At 35.0% G+C, this 21,816-nt stretch overlaps 1 long non-coding RNA gene across 1 annotated transcript in view; it reads right to left on the reverse strand.

The window, feature by feature from the left end:
• Positions 1 to 354: 354 nt before the first annotated feature.
• LOC143203380 (uncharacterized) overlaps positions 355 to 21,816 on the reverse strand; it is a 97,532-nt gene continuing 76,070 nt past the window's right edge. The window contains exon 2 of the long non-coding RNA XR_013007323.1: positions 355 to 575. This is a non-coding gene — a long non-coding RNA (uncharacterized LOC143203380). The remainder of the gene's footprint in view (positions 576 to 21,816) is intronic.

Genomic DNA, 21,816 nt, shown 5'->3' on the forward strand with positions numbered 1-21,816 from the left:
AGAATATATGAATGGATGAATACTAACTGTGACACGTATTAGGGAGAATGTAGTTATTAAACCTAATTTTGGCAAAAAAAATTACACAGCTAGTGACAGAAGAAACTAAGAAGAGATACAGTGATTTCAAAATGGCTTGGCAAAGAAACACAGCAACGAATGATACAAGAACTAAATATAAAAAGGCTAGCTAATGGAAGTGAAGTACATTACATGTATACTCAATTGTTATTTGGATATAATTTTTGTATTAGATGTACTATCATGTTAAACATTATTCTTGTTTATTATTTTATTTACTTTTTGATTAGACTTTTGTTATAGGTCAAAGTCAAAATAAATTAAGACTCAAAGTTGCTGCGGGCACGTTGCGACTTTTTGAAAACATACAAATAGAAGATGTTAGTTCACTATTTTATTGTATGGACTTTACACCTGCTGTTTAGGCTCTGAGGAATATTGAGCGTTCTCCTTAAAGTCTTCCTCTGGAACCTTTCCTATATACCCATATGGTTGTTGCTTGGTGTGCCCCATAATTGAATTCCACAGGTCCAGATTGGTTTGATGATGCGTATCTAGATAGTGATAAAATATAAATGTTTCACTTTAATTCAGAATAAACTTTATATTTTGTTATTTCTTAAAACGGCAACACTGATAAATATACATAACTTGCCATTCGTAAGCTAATTTCCTTAAACACGTATCGATTTTCATCAAAATTCGTCCGCTTAGCATTCCTTATTAGAATTGAAATAATTGCACATAAAAAGGCTCCGGCTATAAAACGGGGGACCTTGAAGGGATCTTATGCAAATCCTCATCGATGATGTTTTCGGCGCCCGAATGCACACATTCGAATTACAAATGCCGCTCGATCGGGGTTAACGATGTCCGTCTGCCTGACAGTGACATATACCGGCCAAAATTTCAATGGATCCATCCAGACGGATGTTGCAAACTTCGCATTCGATTACTGTGCACGGCCGTGTTATTGACCAAAAACTAAATATTTTGCAATTTAGAACCGGTCACCTTTCGAACGTTAGGAAGTCTTGAAGCTTTCAGTATAATTGGTCTAGTTGCTGATTAAGGAAAAAATGTTATGAAATATAATTTATTTTAATATTATAATACATCTAAAGACTACAGTTAATTATACAACCACCTGCATCCGTCTGACAATTGGATGACTTTGACAGGCTCATTCTTTTACATGTTCAAACTCACCTGACAGCATTGTGTCTTTTTTCAATTAGAATAAAATGAAAAGGAAAATATTGTCTGATTCTAAAATGAATTTATAAATTACGGCAGGCAATACATATAATGTTTTATGTGATATATATTTTTTACAATCTTAATTTTTGATTTATTGATTTGAATAATGTATTACCGGGCCTATACTGTGTATTAAATCGTATTAACCTTCATGTTGAAGACTCACTGACAGGCATCACTTTTAAGTATGTGTCGTCACCACATTAATTGTTATACATTTAACTTCGAAATCATAGTGCAGTTATTTTTTGGTAAAACCGGTAATTCATCGGAGATATTTTTGGCAGCGTTGATTTATTAGTCGGCTTGATGTCTTAGTGCAACCCCATAAGTCCAAATAAGCTTTATAATTGGCTGATGAACCAATTTCTTTGATTTTAGGTCCAATTTTGAGTATCTTCCAACTAACCAGTACAGTTCTTTGATTTTGTGTCTGATCTGTTCTGTTTATTCGCAAAATCATAACTAATTGTTCTAGTTGTTCGACAGTATTTCCAATAGATTACCAAAACAACTACTACATTATTATCATCAAACCAGATCAATTACCATATACAGAGCACTCAGGGAGGTACTATGCTTTGCAATATATATTGATATTTTGGAATAGATGGACATCATTTAAACATTAAACAAAGAAATCCAGTGATAGTTTCAATTTTATTTTTATTTTTCTGGTGCAAAAATTAACAATAAAGTTGCGTGATGAACTTCTACGTATACAGACTGATGATCCGTGCCAATCCAGATAATAACATTATCAGACTCATTCCTCGCCGCCAGCTATTTCATCAATACATTGTTGGTATGGCTGTGAAAATTGAAAATTGAGTGATTACGATACGTTGAATTTAATAAAGCGAAGCTTCGTTTAGCGACTACGTATATTTGGCCGATGATATCATCAGAAACGTAGTAATAATACTTTAATATAATATTTTCCATCATCAGACATTGCTAGTCCGCACCATATACGAAAATATATTCAAGACACCATGACTTTTGTGTGTGCATACGGTAGACCAGACCTGTTCATCACATTTACGTTCATTCCAAGTTGGGATGAAATTAAAATTGTGTTGTTGTCAGGTCAAACAGTAATGCATGACCATGATAACAGGTCAATTGAAAAGTCCCCGGCCTACCATAGTAAAACACATTTTTTGGCAAAATTAGTTTTTATTATTCAACATAATTCCCTTCAAGGGTAATACACTGTTTGTAGTGACCCTTCAACTTTTCGATATCATTTTTGTTGTACGATTTGTCCTTTGTTTAAAAATAGACCTCAATTTCGTCGATCAACACTTCATTCGACGAAAATTTCTTCCCAGCGAGCTTACTTTTGAGATATAATAACAAGAAGTAGTCGCTGGGGGCCATATTTGGAGAATACGGTAGATGGATGGATATTTTATCGTTTTCACTGACATATGACACGGTGCATTCTCTTAGTGAAGCAGCACTTTCTTTTCCTTCAAAAGCAGCGGTTTTTCGGCGATTTCGTCCTTCAAACGGTCCGATAACACTGTGAAATGAAAATTATTCCATACGCATCCCAAAATACAGACGCCATAACCTTGCCAGCCGACTGTTGCGTTTTCCCACGCTTTGGAGCGGGTTCATCGTGTGCAATCCACTCGGATGACTGTCGATTCGACTTCGGAGTTAAACGATGGAGCCATGTTTCGTCCGTTGTCACATATCGACGCAAAACCTCGGGTTTATTACGCTTCATCATCTTCAAATACTGCTCCGAATAATCAACTCGTCGTTGTTTTTGGTCAAAAGTAAGCTCGCGCGGCACTCACTTTGCATAGAGCGTTCTCATACCCAAATATTCGTGAATGATATGATGTACACGTTCAGTTGATATCTTTAGAGTTTCTGCTATTTCATTCAATTTCAATTTTACGGTCATTCAAAATCATTTTGTGGATTTTTTAAATAATTTCGTCGGTAACAGCCTCTTTTGGGCGTCCACTGCGTCCACCATCTTCGATGCTCAGTTCACCACGTCTAAATTTAGCATACCAATCCTTGACTTTCCTGGGGCAGTGTCCAGAAACTCAACATCAAGCCAAGTTTTTGCTTCAACTGTTTTTTCCCTTCAAAAAGCAACATTTTATCAGTACGCGAAATTCCTTTTTTTCAAAATGCTATAATTCACAAACTAATGATCCGACAGCTGTCAAATTTATACACGCATCTTTTGACGGACAGGGCTAACTAAAAAACATATCCATCGCGTGCCATCTATATCATTGCACATGTGTAAAAAATTAATATCGTTGATAACCTTTATCGTAGTTATCAATGGTATGTATATATTGTAGGGTTAAATTGAGAATTAGATCAAACTGCATTTTATAACTGCTTTGATACATTTCAGCATTGCGAAACCGAACCAGAGTGCGTCTACCACACCCCAACCATCCTGAACCCAATTATTAATATTGCCTTTCGCACCTAATAAAACACCAGTCGGCTTTTTCGGCCAGTTTCGATTTTCCTCGCTTCTTCAACTCCCAATTATCACCCTCTAGCCGAATTCGTTCTCTCGCCCGTTAAGAGTTTCGATAATTCGACCTGTAATTACTGGAAATTACGCCGCGTTAACTTAAAAACGAAATTGGCACCGTTGGTAATCCTTGTCCACGCAACGTGTCAATCATCCTCCCGAAAAAAGGACCGTACGGGACAAGGTTTTCGGGCGTCGAGGCGTTCTTCAGCCATTTGCGGATAATCTCTGGCCCTTTGTGGGATTTTTACGCTCTATTAAACGCATATTTTATAATCGTTTCGGAGCTATGAAAGTTAAACGGTTTATATTTTGAAAATATGGTTTTATATTTAGGATTTGTATTATATTCGACAGCTGGTACTGTCACTAGTTGCAGTAGTTCGCTTAATCTTTTGGGTTTCTTCTAATGCCCAGTGATTTTTGATCGTAATATTTAATATATCTTTTTTTGTTCTGGCCTAAAACTAGGCCGTGGAATGCATCATGCAGACCTGATAACGGAGACTTGCTCTGGAGTGACAAGTTGCCTCTGGGTTTACCAATTCACTAAATCAAAACCGCCTCACAGTTAACTCCTGTGAGTCGCTACTGATACTGCATTAAATTTGGGGATATGGCACCTGCTAACCGGACAACCGTTATTGGACTGTAAATCTGATAGTGAGACTAATTATAGATTCGCGAACTTGAGTTAGCAAACGACTGGATGCTGTCATATGGGGGCAAAACTTATGACTGCATCGACGGACCTCCTCCGTTTCAGCCTGGAAAAAGAAGAGGTTAGCGGTGACGCGGTGCTAAGCTCCCATCATGTCGACCAGCTCGCGAACAAGTGCGTTTTAAGAAGTACTGAGCCAAGTTGTTGTTTGTGGAAGGATTGAGATACGAATTAGTTGATTTCTAGAGTGTCAGTTTCCCTGTGAATTTGATTATTTCTGACAAAATATGGAGCATTTAAGATTCTCCTGAGAAGCTTATTTTGGAAAACTTGAAGCCGTTTCACCTGGTTGGATGTATCAAACTTGAAGTATACATATATGATCCCTGGAGGAGTACGGACCGAATTAACATCTGGTAAAATAAGCATTTGATGGAGATGGGAAGTCTGTTAAAAGGACAGATGAGAGAAAATAGCAGGTTTGCTATCCCCGAACTTTTCTGGATTGCTTTCTGGTTCTACATTTTATTAATCTTATGATGTTTTCAGGCCATGCTTGAATCTATTTTAATCAGCGATATCTATTAGTCAAATTCAAAGTGTCACTGCAAAAGATGACAGTAGAAGCGTATGTAGTGTTCATGCTCTTTTATTCTAGCTTGACAGACTTCAAATTATTGTTTAAGAGGGCTGTGGTAACGAAGTAATTTTAGGCTTAATTTTATATTTAAGGTCATTTTAGGTAAAAGGAAAATAAAAAATCTGGAACTTGAAGCGCCAATGAAAAAAGAAATGAGAAAAATTATTAATGAAACAGTCGAAACAAAATTAACGCAATTGGAGGATATGTAGATTACAGAATTACAAGAGCTGACGAAGTTGACTTTTTAAATTAATTGCTGTATGAATTACTACTGTATGAACAATTACTTTATGGTTATATCAGTTTTGCAGGTAGTATAAGATGAGGACAATATTGCGGGCTCATTGTTTCCGAAATAATGTTGAAATCAAAACAGAGATGGCAATAGGGCTATTGAACAATCTCCTAAAATATAATGCTGGGGTAGCAGTTGGAAAATTATTAGATTCATTAAATGATCTGATTAAATTGAGAGTATAGAAAACGGAAACAAGAGTCTGGAGTACGCATTTTGGATATTGAACGACCAAATGCTTAATAACTATCAAAATAGAATAAATACCGTTTTACAGCATTTTGGCAAATTTGAAATAAATTATCAAGATAAAACAAGTGTTAAAGTATACTATGTCAAAATAAATATTTTATTTATATTGTTGTTGGTCTATTTTTCATTGTTTGGTATTGGCTTTATTCTTTTTTCTCTTCTTAAAACTTCGAAGAATATTTCTTCTTAGACGGATTAAACAATATCGTGAAGAAGCTCCATTCACCTGTGACATCAAACCAATTCATTTTTGTTGCATAACTGCATCTACCGTTCTCTCTGACGTATAATTTCATATTCTTATATAACTTGTTGTACTATCCTAGGTTGCTTGAAGATGATTGATCAATAATTTTAGATGAAATGTATCTTTTCGGCTAGGTTCCAAATCTTTCTCAATAATTTAGGTTGGTCTCATTTATTACTATTTTATTCTAATTTATAGTATTCTACACTGTTTGTTGCGTAATTCTAATTTAGTAATAATGGTAATGGGGATAATTTTAATTTATAACTGGGGCAGTAGGAATTAAAAAGGTTAATTGCTGTTTTATAAAAATGTTGTTCCAATTTATGACATTTTATGTTGTGATATTTAGTAATCGTGTGGAATTAATATGAATTTAAATGTATTGGAGATATAATAGTGCTACTACTTTGTTCCAATTTGCAATATTTTCAAATATTTTATATTAATTAGTAATTTTACAGTATAGTAATTGATATATGAGTAATGTAATGATACAACTACTTCAGTGATTGATAAAGACCTTCATTAAATTTGATTTTTTACTAATGCGTTAAGTTTCAGTGATTTGTACTTATAGGAATCTGTACTGCAATATCAGATTGTTTCGTGGTATTATAATTTTGATATTTTATTTTATAATGATAAAAAGCCAGGTTGAGAGGAAATGAGGTTTTATTTTATTAATATATTATTACTAATCTTTGTTGTGTATTTACCATTTATTATAATTTACTATAAAACTGCACAAGATCATACGCCTGCGTCCTAGTTCAGTGTTAACCAAGAGTTGCAACACTTCGGTGTTAACATGTAAGTGGAGTTTTTCTTCATGTTTTGTTGGAAATTTTTTAATTTCGTCTCTGACAGTTGGAATCCTAATATCTCGGTGTAAGTATCGGTTTCTATAGAGTCTGGATACAATACTTTTCTGGAGTCATTCTAAAATACTTGCATTATATTGATATTACTTCTCTCAGAATATTCCCATAATTGCATCCTATATAGGTTTTAGTACTTGCTTGTACAGCAGCAACCTATTATCTACGAACAATTTAATACATTCTTATGTATTCTACCTCAAGTTCTATTCATTTGGATATGTTTCTTTTAATAAAGTTTTCATCTTTTGTATTTGTGTTTGTATGTCTGTATTTAACAGCCTCTAGTTTATTTGTAGGTCTTATTGTCTACAGGCACTTGTAGTTTTGCATAGCTTTAGGCAGATATATATCTTTTGTCATGAGAGTGTAAAATGTTCCACGTAGTTTGCTGTTGTTTTTAGAATATTATCAGTGTAGGAGAATACATGAAAGCAGTCATTTTAATGCAGTGCCGGTCTTAGTAATTAATACTATTATTTATTACTTATTATTTTATTACTTTTAGGTTAGTTAGTTAATATAATTATTTATTGCTTAGAAAAAATTAGCAGCAGACAATACGGAAATATATGTAAGGTATGAATAAGTAAAATGTTATAATTTATTAAGGATAATTTTGTAGACTGGTATCTAACAAAGAGACATCCCATTACGTTGAACAGTGTGAAGATAGTAAATAATATAGTAAAGGTAAGAAGACGGGACACTGTATAGAAGATTTTTAGTTAGGTGAAAAGGAATCTGGACGACCAGAGTTTCCGGTGACCAGGGGGGATTCAGCCTCATTCTCTCGAAGAGTTTGTGAGGAAGATGGGTCCGTAACTGAAAGTGATAGAACGGGGTTTACCCTTCTTCCAGGTAATAATGAGAATGGAGTTGGTCCATGAGGCCCATAGTCCAAAAGTCATTGTAAATAGCGAGGGGAAAGGGTTACTGTAGGGATGATTTTTAATAGAGTTGATGAGCGATGACAGAGGACTATTAGGATACTTTTGGGGGAGCAGTAACTTCTTTTTTAACATTTTAATAAATAATACGAAATAATTTTCACAACTAATGTTTTACATTGAAATTAAAGTCGATTTCATCCTCCAGGCGTTCCTGAATCGTCGAACAACATAAAACCATTACACCCCGATAGTGTCGACCACTTTGTCCGCGATTTACATCGGTCGTTTTTTGCGCTACGTCGTCCGCGTCGAGGACGACTCGCGATCTCGGCTCTTTTAAATGCAAGCGCAAGCTTAACCGCTCACAAAGGGGGGTACTTGCGTTGCAGGTGGGTCACTGTAATAATCCCGCACTATTTATCAGTCTTAAGGAACGGCTCGTGACATCACCGGCCGTGTTCAATTTTAATTAGCGAGTATTTATGCGAGGACCGCCTTTTAACGTAGTACCCGTTCGAGGCGGATTTTTCTGTCGCCGTTGATCCGTAAAAAGAGTACCGACGATAGCCGACATCTTACGCTGTAGTACGGACGCTGAATAACTAATATCAACGATGGTTTATGTTCTTATCGGCGATTAATAACCCTAATGGTTTACTCAAAAAGCGTTTATGTTTTAATCTCTACAGTTACATTCATTTTACGTGGTAGAAGTTTTTACGGGTTGTAGTTAATTTATACCTTCAGTTTTTCCATATTTCACTTTCGATTCTGAACATAAATTGATAAATAGTTGGTTTATACTAAGTGATTGCATGTATTTGTATATGTGATGATTTCTGTATGTGATTATACGCATATGGTTCGTTATGCTTATAAGGATATCAATAATTTGTGTCTAATTATGTTTATTATTTGCCAATTCTTTGGTTATGTTTTTACTTACCTGTTAATTTGTTGTATATGGTCGTGAAAGCACTAGTTTGTCTTATTGGTAATCGAACAAATTAATAAACTATAGCAAATTTGGAACTACATATTGGGTTTATGAACATATATTAATCCTGGTGGGTATCTTCATAATTCAGTCAACGTAATAAGTCTAAATATCAACATTCATGTTTTTGCAGACGACATAACTGTTCTTCGGTAAGGTTGAACTCTGATTCTGGTATAATGCAGACCATCGCTCAATGGTCTATCTCTTCAGGGTTTGAAATTTCAGCTAAAAATCATCTGTAGTTTATTTATGTAGAATCATAAACTGTCCGAAATATCACTTCGAAATACCAGTGAGCAATACCATCTCCTGGAAGGGACGATCCCAGGATGGACTACAATCTTTCCTGGTGATTTTAGGTAGATTACATTGAATCAAAGACAGCTAGGGATCGTAATATTATGAAGGACTTATACTATAGAAAACCATGCATTGATCAGTCTTTGATGTTAAGGACCTATATATCTATAATCAGATCCAAACCTATTTGTGAAGAATAGAATGCATATAATTCTAGTCCCATAACCATCATGCATGTGTCACGTCTATGGAACTACCTAAATTTTGAAAATTGGACTAGCACTCAAAAAAAAAGAACCATTGTAGGAAATGGTGGTATCTTTCAAGTCACACATTCTTATATAGTTTCTGTCTGGCTAGGGTGAAAATATTTATTAGGATTAAAATAAGTTTCACATTTGTGCTGCAGTAAACTTTGTCCATTATCGAAAATAATTGGATATTAGCGTCCTATAATAAACAGCAATTATACAGCAACTCTCGGTAATGTATTTTCCATACGCTAGTGGTGCGAATTATTGAGTTATACAGTTTGGTTATCTCTCGAGAAAACATCATTATATTCGCCTGGATCCCCAGCCACGAGGGTATATCAGGGAACAAATTGTCGATTAACCTCATCAAAGATTCTATTACAAGTGCCCAACAAATTATAAATACACTATATTATAAAGACCTTTCCCATTTTTACTCCGTAATCTGGATCTGCTGGAGGAGGAAAATAAGCTTTAGCCCATGAAAGACTTCTTTTTTCTTACTATCTCCATATAAAAGAGAGATAGTTATACAAAATAAAATTAAATAGGCTGCTGATTGGTGACAGCCAATTCATCCATACATTCTCGACGGATTGAAATGAGAGCTTTACACGTCCCCTTTGACGGGAGCTACCATCCGACTTCCATACATTAACAAAATGCAGAAACTTTTAACTCCTAGAATCAGAATTTTCAGGAAATCGGTCTATATTTTTAAATCTAATTTTACCTTGTTTTAAGATAATTATTTATTTAATTAATTATTTGGTTGTCTAGATATTGTTTTTTTAGATATTTATTATGTAAATGTTGTTTAATTTTCGTTAATATATCTTAATTCGTGTTGATAGTCCCCAAGAAATGCTAACTTCTTGGAGACTCTTCAAACCAATAATCTCAAACAATCAATCAGACAATAAAATGATATTTTTTGAGTCATAGTTCTAGGTATTATGCCTACTGATGGTTCAGTGAACAACTTAGAGATCATCGCAGAAGACATAGGTTTTACTCAGTCCAATTACACAAGTTTAAAAAATCGGGTCAACTTTTGGACTCTAGCAGTTCAGAATCATTCTTAACTTTATTTACAATCTGTTATTCTTTAATGTTCAAGTCTACAAGTCTACGATGTTATTCATCTATCCGGGTATCAACATTGGTTCTAGTTTCCGAGTTGACGACGTTGTATTAAACATAATTTTAATCAACATTCACCATCAATTTGTTTTGTGTTGTGATTGTGCTTCGGATGATATGGATATTTAGAGACAATGTTACAAAGTTGATTCAGAGTATTTTTGTTATGTTTGTCGATGTTATATGCTTGGTGAATGTGGAAAAATCATGATAAATGCACTCAAAGATGCATCCTTGCAATACTTTGATTTTGCTGTTGTAAACACTAACAAGCCATGGGAATCAAAATTGTTTTCTAATGGGTGTAGAACAAAGCTGTACAAGAAGTCATTTGGTGACCATGTATACTGAAAAATCATATATAATATCGTCAGTATAAATACCAAACATAGCATAGTATAAACATCTTGATGTATTATAAGTATCGAAGTCAGTTCCACGTACGGACACTGGTCCATTGCCAATTTGTCCAGGTAACAATGCAAATCATGTCTTAGAAAAATCAATGGCTGACGCAAAGTTTACAAAATTCCTAACGTCTGGAGAAGTAGTAGCATGGACATAGTTCGAAAATCTTTTTCACAACTTACACCGGCTTACAAGAACGTAATCGACAATTCGTTGAAAAATTTCCGCAATATTGATGCTCGATGTCACTCAAGATAATGTATATCTGCATTCATATCTTGATTCTTTTCCAGAAAACTAGGGAGACACGATGTATCAGCAAGGACAGCTTTTTTCCTAAGATATAACGAGAATCGTAAGGGGATACCAGAGATTTTGGGACGAAGGCATGATGAGCGATCGCTGATGGACCCTAAGTCCTGAAAAAGATCCCAAGTAGTACAAAAGGTTCAGCTCTTATCTGATATATACCCTTTAATTCAACAATGTGATTAAAGTATTTAAAGTTAGAACCACATTTGAAAAGGCATTTAGTGCCCTGATTTATCTTGTAGGTATTTTTAAATTCGTCAGGTCCAAAACCGTTAATGTTTATGTTATTGGTGTGACTGTGATCGGAAATGCTACGAAACGATGTCCTTCTTCGCCACCATGTTTTCAACGACCAACAGACATCGCTGAACAATGAACGTTAACATAGGAAACTGCGTGTTCGATGTTTTACGAGTAATCCGGACCGAGGAGAGCGCGCTCACGAAGGCCGACCACCGGGTCGAGAGAAGAGCCCCATTCCTCGCGCTACGCCGGCCGATATATCACGGATTTGACACCGCCGACTTTAATTAATGTTAATACGCGTCTCGCACACATTTAATCTACACACACGCCGACCCGATAAATTAAATTATAACGATCCGTTATCGTTACGTGCGTGAATTTTTCCACCGTGGCCGTCGGTAACGGCCCAAATGCCCGCTCCACGTTAGAAATCGCGGAGATCGAGCGCGCGACCGAGGGGCAGAGAGGGTGAGGAATGGACGGAGGCCGTCGTATAAATCTCGCGTCTGATTCTTTTACCGCGACTCTAAACCACCGCCCGGTAATTGCGAATGTAATTTTAATTAAGACTGGTGCATCGGTCGAGCGAGGACTGTGCAAAGTATCTTGTACTGGAGCCGATATCTTGATTTATGTACAACTGGAGAAATAGGCGTGGAGATCCATGAAGAAGAAGCATGATTATCGTCATCCTCATCCACATCCACATTTTATCAGACTTTTTTGAAAAAAACAAACTACATTTCTTTTCAAGAAAATGATATAAGTAAAAGATTTTATACATCTTGCCCATCTTTCCGGCAATTTACGGATGCCATCCCAAAAAACTGTTTGTCCTCTGAGCAAAACTATTCATCTAGTCATTTTCTGACATCTTCGAAATTGGCGAAGTGCTGTTTCGGAAGCCTGTGTCTCTTTGAAGCGAAAAGTTGATAGTCAGACTGGACAAACTCCGAAGAGTACGGCGGATGCGGTAATATTATCCCATCCAAGTGCTCATAACGTTTTCTTGACCGGTTTTGCTTTATGAGACCTTTTTGCCTTACCGTGTCTTCAGACCTATTCTGGACATTTTTCGATTAACGCATGGTTCAAATTGATCATTTGTTGTCGGTGGCGATCGCTATTTACTGTTTCTCCAGGTCTCAAGAGTTCGTAATGTACAACGCCACTCTGGTACCACCAAACACCGAGCGTTGTCTTGAGACCAAAACGATTTGGACCTGCAGTCGATCGGCCAGCTTCGCCAGGTGACAACAATTATTTTTTAAATTTAGGTTTTTCAAAATAAATCCATTTTTCATTCGATGCAGATGACTTCCGATCATACATTTGAAGCAGGATTTCACAGACGTTTGTTTCCAATTGCTTGTCATTCAATTGATGTATCACCATCTTTTTATTTTTGGATTTTCCCACTTGCTTGTAATCGGTCGGTAATCGTTTCATGGTCCATATAATGCTTTAGATAATTATTTTTAAATTTGGGTTAGGTCTTCATCCTATAACTCTTACAGTTTCGCATCTTCAATTTTCAAAACTACGCCTACGTTTTTAAGATTAGAGTATCCTCACCATAAGTTTCCACCAGCAAATGATGACTTTCAGCGGCTTTTTTCTTTTGATTAAATAATAAAAGTAGGGCGTGCTGTGAGTGCACGTTTTCAAACAAGAAACTTAACCTGGTTCTCAGAGAGGTGTATATCTATGATGCTGTTACTTTCGCAAAATATGACTTGTATAACTTTGAAGCTTGACGTCAGTAGAATGAAATGACAATATGTATCAATCAACACTGCACACTTAATATGTTTTAAATTCTTCTATATTTTAAGACCATTGAATGTTACTAAGGATGAGACACTAATAATAACACAACTTAATTATTATTGTTAGAAAGTTATAGAGTAAAAAAAATTAACCTGGCATTCCGTACTCACCTCTGATCCATTTTTTAAAACCAATGTACGTTAAACCACCAAGAATAACGTAAAAAATAAAAAATAGTCGGACTGGACAAACTCGAGAGTACACGGATGCGGTAATATATCTCATCCAAGTGCTCATAACGTTTCCTTGACCGGTTTTGCTATTCTGGACGTTTTTCGATCAACACATGGTTCAAATAGATCATTTGTTGTCGGTGGCGATCGCTATTTACTGGTTCTTCGGGTCTCAAGAGTTCGTAATGTGCAACGCCACTCTGGTACCACACACGGAGCGTTGTCTTGAGACCAAAAGGATTTGGACCAAAACTACTTAATTATCACACCGCAAAATCTAAATATTCTAGATTGTTTGTTTTTGTTGTCATTCGATGGACAATAAATTTTCAGATGGTCGATTATGCATACTGTGGATGGAAAAGAGAGCGCGATATATACGAATGTGCCCATGTGCTAATCTGAAAACTACCTTCCCATTACTCTGTGCTGGGATTCGGTACAGTTACGGCGAAATTGGAGACCTTAAAAGGTTACATCATTAACACCGCTATCTAAAGGAAGAAACCCGCAAAGACATATCGATGACGCGTTTTCGCCTGTCGGTATTTTAATTCGTTTTCGAATAACCGGCCAGGGTTAGGTTAATTAAAATTATTACCGCTGTCGATATTAGAAATTGCCGTTCACAGTTTTGGCGTTTTTTATCGTAGCAGGCCGCGTTTTCGTGTTTCGCCTACAGGATACGTTATTGAGAAAAATTATTTTGGTTCCAACACTTGCGCATTAGTATAGGGCACACTATACTGCCCAACATAGAATAAAACTATATTGTCTTCCTTTTCTAATGACATTACGTTTCTTTGAGTCGATCTAGTAAATTTTATAAAAAATCTAGAATATTTAGATTTAGAGAAGAACAAAGGTAAATGCAGAATGTAAGGTTACATTTTATACAAGGTATAAGATCCCAGCAGAATCAGTTTTGCTTATAGTGGGAATATTTGCTGCCAAATTACAAATAAAACAGTTTTAACGACATTAAATAGGAATCAACATATGCCAACATTAGAGAAATAATATACGGTTGTTCTAAAAGTAATACTATATTTTCGAATTCGTATAGTGTATTCTTAACTTTAGCTTAAGTAGTTTAATTTTAGTTTAATTTCAGAAATACTCAGTGATGTACTTATACTACACCCATCTTGCTATTGATGAGTGTATACATGATGAAGTGTTACAGAAAAGAAGTAATAAACTAATTTGTAAACTAAGAATATCTAATATAAGATGTAATGAATGTAATAATGTAACAACAATGATTCATAATGTTGCCCTCGCTCCTCAATCTCATTACCTTTTAGTCTGTTGAAAGTACAAGCACATGAGCATCGAACTCCAAGAGCAGCCAAACATAAGAATGGTAACTGCCAATTAATCCACAAAAAAACTAAGCGTTAATTGTCCACCGTAAACATTTTCATAGACAAGCCAATTACTTCAAAGGATTAAAGCGTTTCAAGAGTACTGCTCTCTCTTCTGTATAGAGCAAGTAAACTCAGTCTCGATTAAAATATGTTTCATATAACTTTCAATATTTACTCGTATAATAAATATTTATTATGTACTAATAATCGTGAATTTATGTCAACCAATACGTTTTCCTATATTCTAGCTTCAATTATTTTTCTGTTCTTTTTAACATGTTCCTTCCTTTATTTTTGGTGTGGCTTCTTCGTTATTGTCTTGAGAGTAAGAATGTATCATCAGCAAAGGTAGCCATCGTGATGTTTTCCATTTATGGTATTCCAGATGTCTAGAGTAGGTAAGGAATTGGCCCCAATACATTTCCTTGTAGTATACCTGCTTTAGCTCCTTTTATTGTAGATTAAACAATCTCTTATTTAACTATAAACATCATGGGTGTAATATTAAATTTCAATAGTTCAGCATGTTGTTTAGGTAAGGTTTTCCGTAACTTATTTACAATGTCTTCATGATATAGCTTATCGAATGCTTGTTCTACATTTAAGAATATAGCTGAACGTGCCCTTTTACGTTTATATGTACTCTCAATTACATCTGTTATTTTATACACCTCTCTGTTCGCTCATCTGTTATTCTAGGTCATCCTCGAATATTTGTTAACCAAGCCAAACTGATACGTATACGTACGATTAAGTTTGTTCTCTCTATAACTAATAATTAGTTAGTATATTAATACCTTTCTTTTAAAGTAAAAAAACGATCATAATACATTTGCAATACAATGAAATACAATGAATGATAGAAATATGTGCCTACGGTACTATCAACAAGAGCGCCGTGATTATCACACCTGTATCTCCGAGCAATTAGCTAAAAAGGCCCTCTGAGGTTTCCACGCCACAGTGAATATACTAAGTGAAAAATGATCTAGTCTTTCTGAGCTCGTATAAAAATATTTCCGATATTAACCAAGTTCTGGGCAACAAAAAACAAACAAAACCATCACAAAATCAACGGAAAAAAGAGAGTTGTCTCGTTATTTCTTCATTCAATAGATATCACGCCGATTTTCTCGACTTTAAGCGTCGTCTCGAAGAAGAACACCATTTTGCGGAATAACATTCGCGCGCGCACAGTCCGTGCCATTTTTGCATGATCGTTAATAAGACCGCAACCAAGCGATTCCGACTCTAATTAAGAGGGTTTTATGTAAATAGTGCGATTGGCTGTACGATCCGCGATTGTCACCACTAAACTAGTTGAAATATCGGATTCCGTTGTGGGTTTGGACTCAATTATCGACGCCGGTACGTGTAATTGTCCGGCTGGTCGTATTTTACCGGGTTTGAGACGCCGACCTCTCGAGCGAACTTTAAAATACGAGCCGGAGTGGGCAGGAAACGTAGCTTAGAAAAGTGATTTTGGATTTGGCGCATGCATATAAACAGTTTCACTAATTTTAATATATATATATATATATATATATATATATATATATATATATACTAGCGACCCGCCCCGGCTTCGCATGGGTGCAATGCTGATACTAAATTAAATACACTACAGAAAAAATATGAACGTTGTATATAAAAACATAGCGGCCCGCTCCAGTATTTTTGGTTCATTCATTACTGCCCTTGGCCTGCACGCACTAAATTTGGAGTAAAACAATTCCTCTTCCCCTATACTTACTATGAAGATTTCCTGCTATCTTTGGAATATCTAAATTCATACAATTTTTATTACATTACACATTTTTAAACGCAAATTTTAAATTTGTAATATCTCCGAAAATATTTGTTTAATTTACATGCTGTAAGGAACCATATTGATCTATATTAATTGCATACTGTATTTAAGGTACTTAATTCGATAAGGATTAATGCCGTATTGCTTAAAATAGCTTCGTAAATAAGCCATTTTCTCACGTAAAAAGTAAACAATGGTTAATGTGGGTTATCCGTAAAAGATAAACATATACCATCGCGGACTTTTTTGTAGACCTTTTTATGGTGTACAATACTGTAGTATATTAATTTGATCTAACTCGTAGGGTTAGGCAGCGTTTTTGCTAATTGCTAAATAAGCCTAAAAAAAATAGGTTAATTTACGACATCACGTTAGAAACCTCTAAAATTAGCAATGTTGCCTTAGTATATTATGCATGTATTATACATATAAACCTTCCTCTTGAATCACTCTATCTATTGAAAAAAACCGCATCAAAATCCGTTGCGTAGTTTTAAAGATTTAAGCGCACATAGGGATATAGGGACAGAAAAGGCGACTTTGTTTTATACTATGTAGTGATAGTATAAAACAAAGTAAGATAGTATAAATATGATATATATATATATATATATATATATATATATATATATAATATTGTCATTTTATGTTATTTAAAAAGAGATAGAATGCTGTTAGAGAAGTTCGGACATGTAACGGAATGAGCCTGCAAAAGTGGTCCATTTGCCAAACGTCCGAAAATTCTTCAAAATATTATAATTACAAGTTATAAACCGGCAAACGTTGTTTTAACTCTTTGTTGCAATAAATTTGAAATCGCCGCGTTTTTTATTGAAAATATTGTTGCACTGCATATTAGTACGGACACAGTCACTAACATATCTCAAGAAATAAAAAATAATATAACCTTAAATTCGCCAAAAAGAAACCGTGCTTATGCGAAACAGGTGACGAATCAAGACCAGCTTGGTATTTCAGAGATCAAATACACGAAATGTATAAAACAGTAAGTAGTTCTTTCAATCGAAACATAATTTAATACAATTATTTAAGAGGAAATTGCTAGTCTGGAAAGTATCCATGAAAATCCAAAAGATATATAGCTATTTGAGAGATGTAGAGCATCCGTTCATGCATTGTTGGATAATATAGGATTTAAGTGGTGTAAAGATAATCCACGAAGGGGTTTAATGGAACTTGGAACTAGGAGATTGCTTTTAAAATAATGTAATTTTCAAAAACATATAACAAAATCAAGGAAGAAATATGTCAATTTATATATATAAACGAGACATGAATATTTCAGAATGGTACATTGGATTGCTCATGGCAAGATGATAATAAATATTTTAAAGACAACGAAAGCTGATGGTGAAAAAGGTAAATGTTGGAATAAGTATCGATTAGGTTTTGTTAATCATAACATTTATTTATTACAGATATATGGTTCTTCATACTGCTAGTTGATAAATATAAATGAAACATTTAATTGCATTTTATGTAATTTACTTTTTTAGAAATTAGCCTGAGAAAAGATGCATAGTAGATCAGATTACTGAACGTTATGGCCACAGAGTATTACGTCTTCCTCCCTCTCACGGCACTTTTAATACAATTGACTTGATATGGGATATTGCAAAGAATTATTACCATAGATATTCAGGTCGAGGAGGATATTCAAACCAGAACTGTCTGGATTTATGGACAGAGGCATTGTTGAAAATAACATCTTCGGTTTGTGTGAGCTCGATCAGACATATTGAAGAAGAAATTGATAAATGGTAGAATCTTGAGCAAGTTTTTAATAGATTGTAAATAAACAGCTTAGTTATTCACTTGAGTAGTGTTTCTGAAAGTGAGAGTGATTGAATAAAACCTTATGAATGTTGGTTTATGATTCAATGCTGACGATTACCGAGACGATTGACCGATTACCGAGACAGGGTGATGAAAGAGGAAACCACTAAAGGTCAGCATACAATTAATATACTTTAGTTGTAGGGAATTGTATTATAGAGCATGAAAGCTTTATGAGCATGTGTGTTGTTCAGAATATATATGAATATTTGGTTAACATGCATAAGTAGAAAAATAACACTGTTTTGCAGATATGGCAAATACATTAAGGAGAATGCAGTGAGTAAATGTAGTTTTATCAAGAAAGATGTATACACATAGTACATAATAGGACAAACTAAAGAGAAATATAGTAATATCATAATGACTTTACAAAGATAGCTTGTATCGAAAGAAACAAGAACTAAGCATAAACATAAATATGCTCTCTAATGAAAGTAAAATACATTACTCAGATATACAATTGTTAATTATGTGGATTAGAGATTGCCTTCGGGAGATACCACTACATAAAAACACTCCTAGAACCCTACTAATAGTAGTGCGGAAAAAAAGCTCAATGTATTTATAATAAAACAACTGTATACTATGAATTATTGCGGCTGTAAAATGAACTGTAGTTTTAAGTTCTTCGATAATAAATGATGTACTATGATGTTAAACACTTCATCATATATACACTCATCAATGGCAAGATGAGTGTAGTATAAATACATCACTGAGTATTTCTGAAACTAAAATAAAATTAAACTACTTAAGCTAAACTTAAGAATACACTGTACGAATTCGTGTGGTTTGATTCGTTTCAACCTTCTGGTTTCCTGCGTGTTGTCCAGTAGCGGTGTTGCTTCCACGTTGCGGTTATTTAGTAACCTTATTTCAGATTTTAAGGCAAAATTTTAGATAACTTTGTAAATTCATTTGATTTCGATGTCACCCTGTAGTTCTTCATTGGTTACGGAGCGATAAGCATTGGTAATTAATCATAGAACTTTTTTTGGCAGCGTTGAATTAGTAACTGGTCTGGCAGTGCAACCCCATATTTGCACCCTATAGGTTCAAATTGGTAATTGGTAAGTTGAGAGTATCTTTCAATTAACCAGTACAGTTGCTTTATGTGCTCTTTTTTTGTTCAACATGAATTATATATTAATTATATTATAAAGGCCTTTAATTAAGTATGACATACGGGATTACAGGTTATATTAAAAAACTTCTCCCTCATCCGGATTATGGGCTACTAAAACCTTATTTCACAGATAATTATTTTACAGTAAAACAAGGCGATGAACATACTGAATTGCATGCAATACATTCAGGAGTTCCGCAAAGTAGTGACTGGGTCAAGTGACTATACCGCAAAGTACTATATCTTCTACAGACATCCAATCTACCTATAACAAAAATAACCACTATAGCAACATACGCAGACGACACAGCAATTTTAGCCTCTCATGAAGATCCAGCTATAGCATCGATTAATATATAAATACACATAAATCAAATACAAATGTGGCTGAAAAGATGGCTTGAGCCAACGAGACAAAATTCAGTCATACCACTTTAACGCTGCATAGAAGGACAGGTCTATATCAATAAATGTCTCTTAGTATGGGCCTAGATCGATCTCTACCTTAAGAGGAGCACATACTTGCCAAACAGAAACAACTTGGACTTAAACTGTACCAAATGTGTTGGCTTATCGGGCGCAAATCTAAGTTATCAATAGATTATAAGATAGTATTGTATAAATTTATACTCAAGCTTATTTGTTCACATGGTATCCAACTACTTAGAACCGTTAGCAAGTCTAATATATCCATCATACAACGTTTCCAAAATAAAGTGTTGCGTACCATTATTGATGCTCCGTACTATGTTTCAAATGAAGTGATACAATGAATAACCAATAACGAGTATAATTCAACGTGTTTTTGTGAAGTACTTGAAATACGAAAGGGTGCCTGTGCATCCCAATGTACTCGCTAGTCAGCTAAATATGCGAAGTGACAATGAAGTGCTTAGACTAAAACGTCTAACACCATCCGATCTGATTATTGGACATATATAGACTTTAGAATAAGCTTAATTAATTAAAATAGTATTTTGTACAGGAGATCACTTGATGAAGTGATTTTCTACATGCCATGTATATATAATATAAATATAACAAATACTTATTGCCCTCTGGACAGATTGTGGAACTACTAAGAATAATTTTAAAAATTATATAATATTTTGAGATATATAATCAATATCATACTATGAGAAAATTTCAGGTGATAAAATAAGAAGCAAACATTTATTTATTTTTATAACATTTATTTTGTCTGCATAACAATGTGTGTTTATAGCGGACCCATAATTCGGTCAACTTTGATCATTGGCACCAGTTATACTAGGAATATATTATGATTTCCGTCAGAATTCTTCAAAATCAATCAAGCCAACTAAGTGATTATTGACGAAAGTAATATACGTTTATTAGCGACGAAGTATTATTACTACGGCATATTCCCAGTCAGATCCTTTCATCGTTCACAAAACAAAACAAAGTTGTATCAGCGCTTAATATCGGTACTCATTGTTCCACCAATGGCCTCTATTAAGCCATTGTTCACTTAAACACCCTTTCCGAGCGTATTTAACGAACTCCAACCCCTTTATTTTCGCAGCCAGTGCCCCGAAAGCCACTTGTAATTTACCCCCACTGGTCTCGAGCACGACACAAAGCCTCTCGAGGCCGCGGCACAATCGGACCATCGTCTTGCTCGGGCAAAAATAATTTTTTTTATTCTCCTCCGACGACGTACGGAAGGAGCGGGCACCAAGGGGTCCCAGTAGACGGAAGTCGGCGAGGGAAGACTGCGCGCTCGTCGTGGTAGGGGGTGTGGCATCTCCGACTCACGCTGCGTTGATTCCTGACAGCTTGAAAGGTGTCTGTGCCTTTTTGGGTTATTGTCCCGATCGGTAGGGTATTTGTAGTCAATATGTTTGTCATTGATGGACTTTGAGAGGAGCTAATGCGTTTTTGATGAGCGTCAAGGTCTTTGATGGTCGAATATTTCGATAATCACTGAATATATCAACAGCTTCTTGTTTTAATTTAATAGTAATTATCTCGATCTTGGAGAAGATTACCAAAAATAAAAGTAAAGAACTCGAATCAAAATACAAAAAATTTATTGGTTATTCTTCAAGAAAATCTAAGTTACTATAAATAATAAGTTGCTGTTCCACAAAAACATTTTGCGAAAAGCAATATCAAGATCATACAAATATTTCAGAATAAAGCCCTGAGAAGTACAGTGGGTGCACCCAGGCCCTATAGAAACAATTTCGTACACCGGGACCTCCGGATTTCAACTGCCATAGAGGCCATTAAGATATTCGAAGCAAAACATGACATAAGTCTCCGCAACTTTTGGATAATATTGAG

The sequence above is a fragment of the Rhynchophorus ferrugineus genome, unplaced genomic scaffold, assembly GCF_030347505.1.
Source record: "Rhynchophorus ferrugineus isolate W39M unplaced genomic scaffold, kcgeb_rfMv2 rfM10, whole genome shotgun sequence".
In the NCBI taxonomy this organism is placed as follows: domain Eukaryota; kingdom Metazoa; phylum Arthropoda; class Insecta; order Coleoptera; family Curculionidae; genus Rhynchophorus; species Rhynchophorus ferrugineus.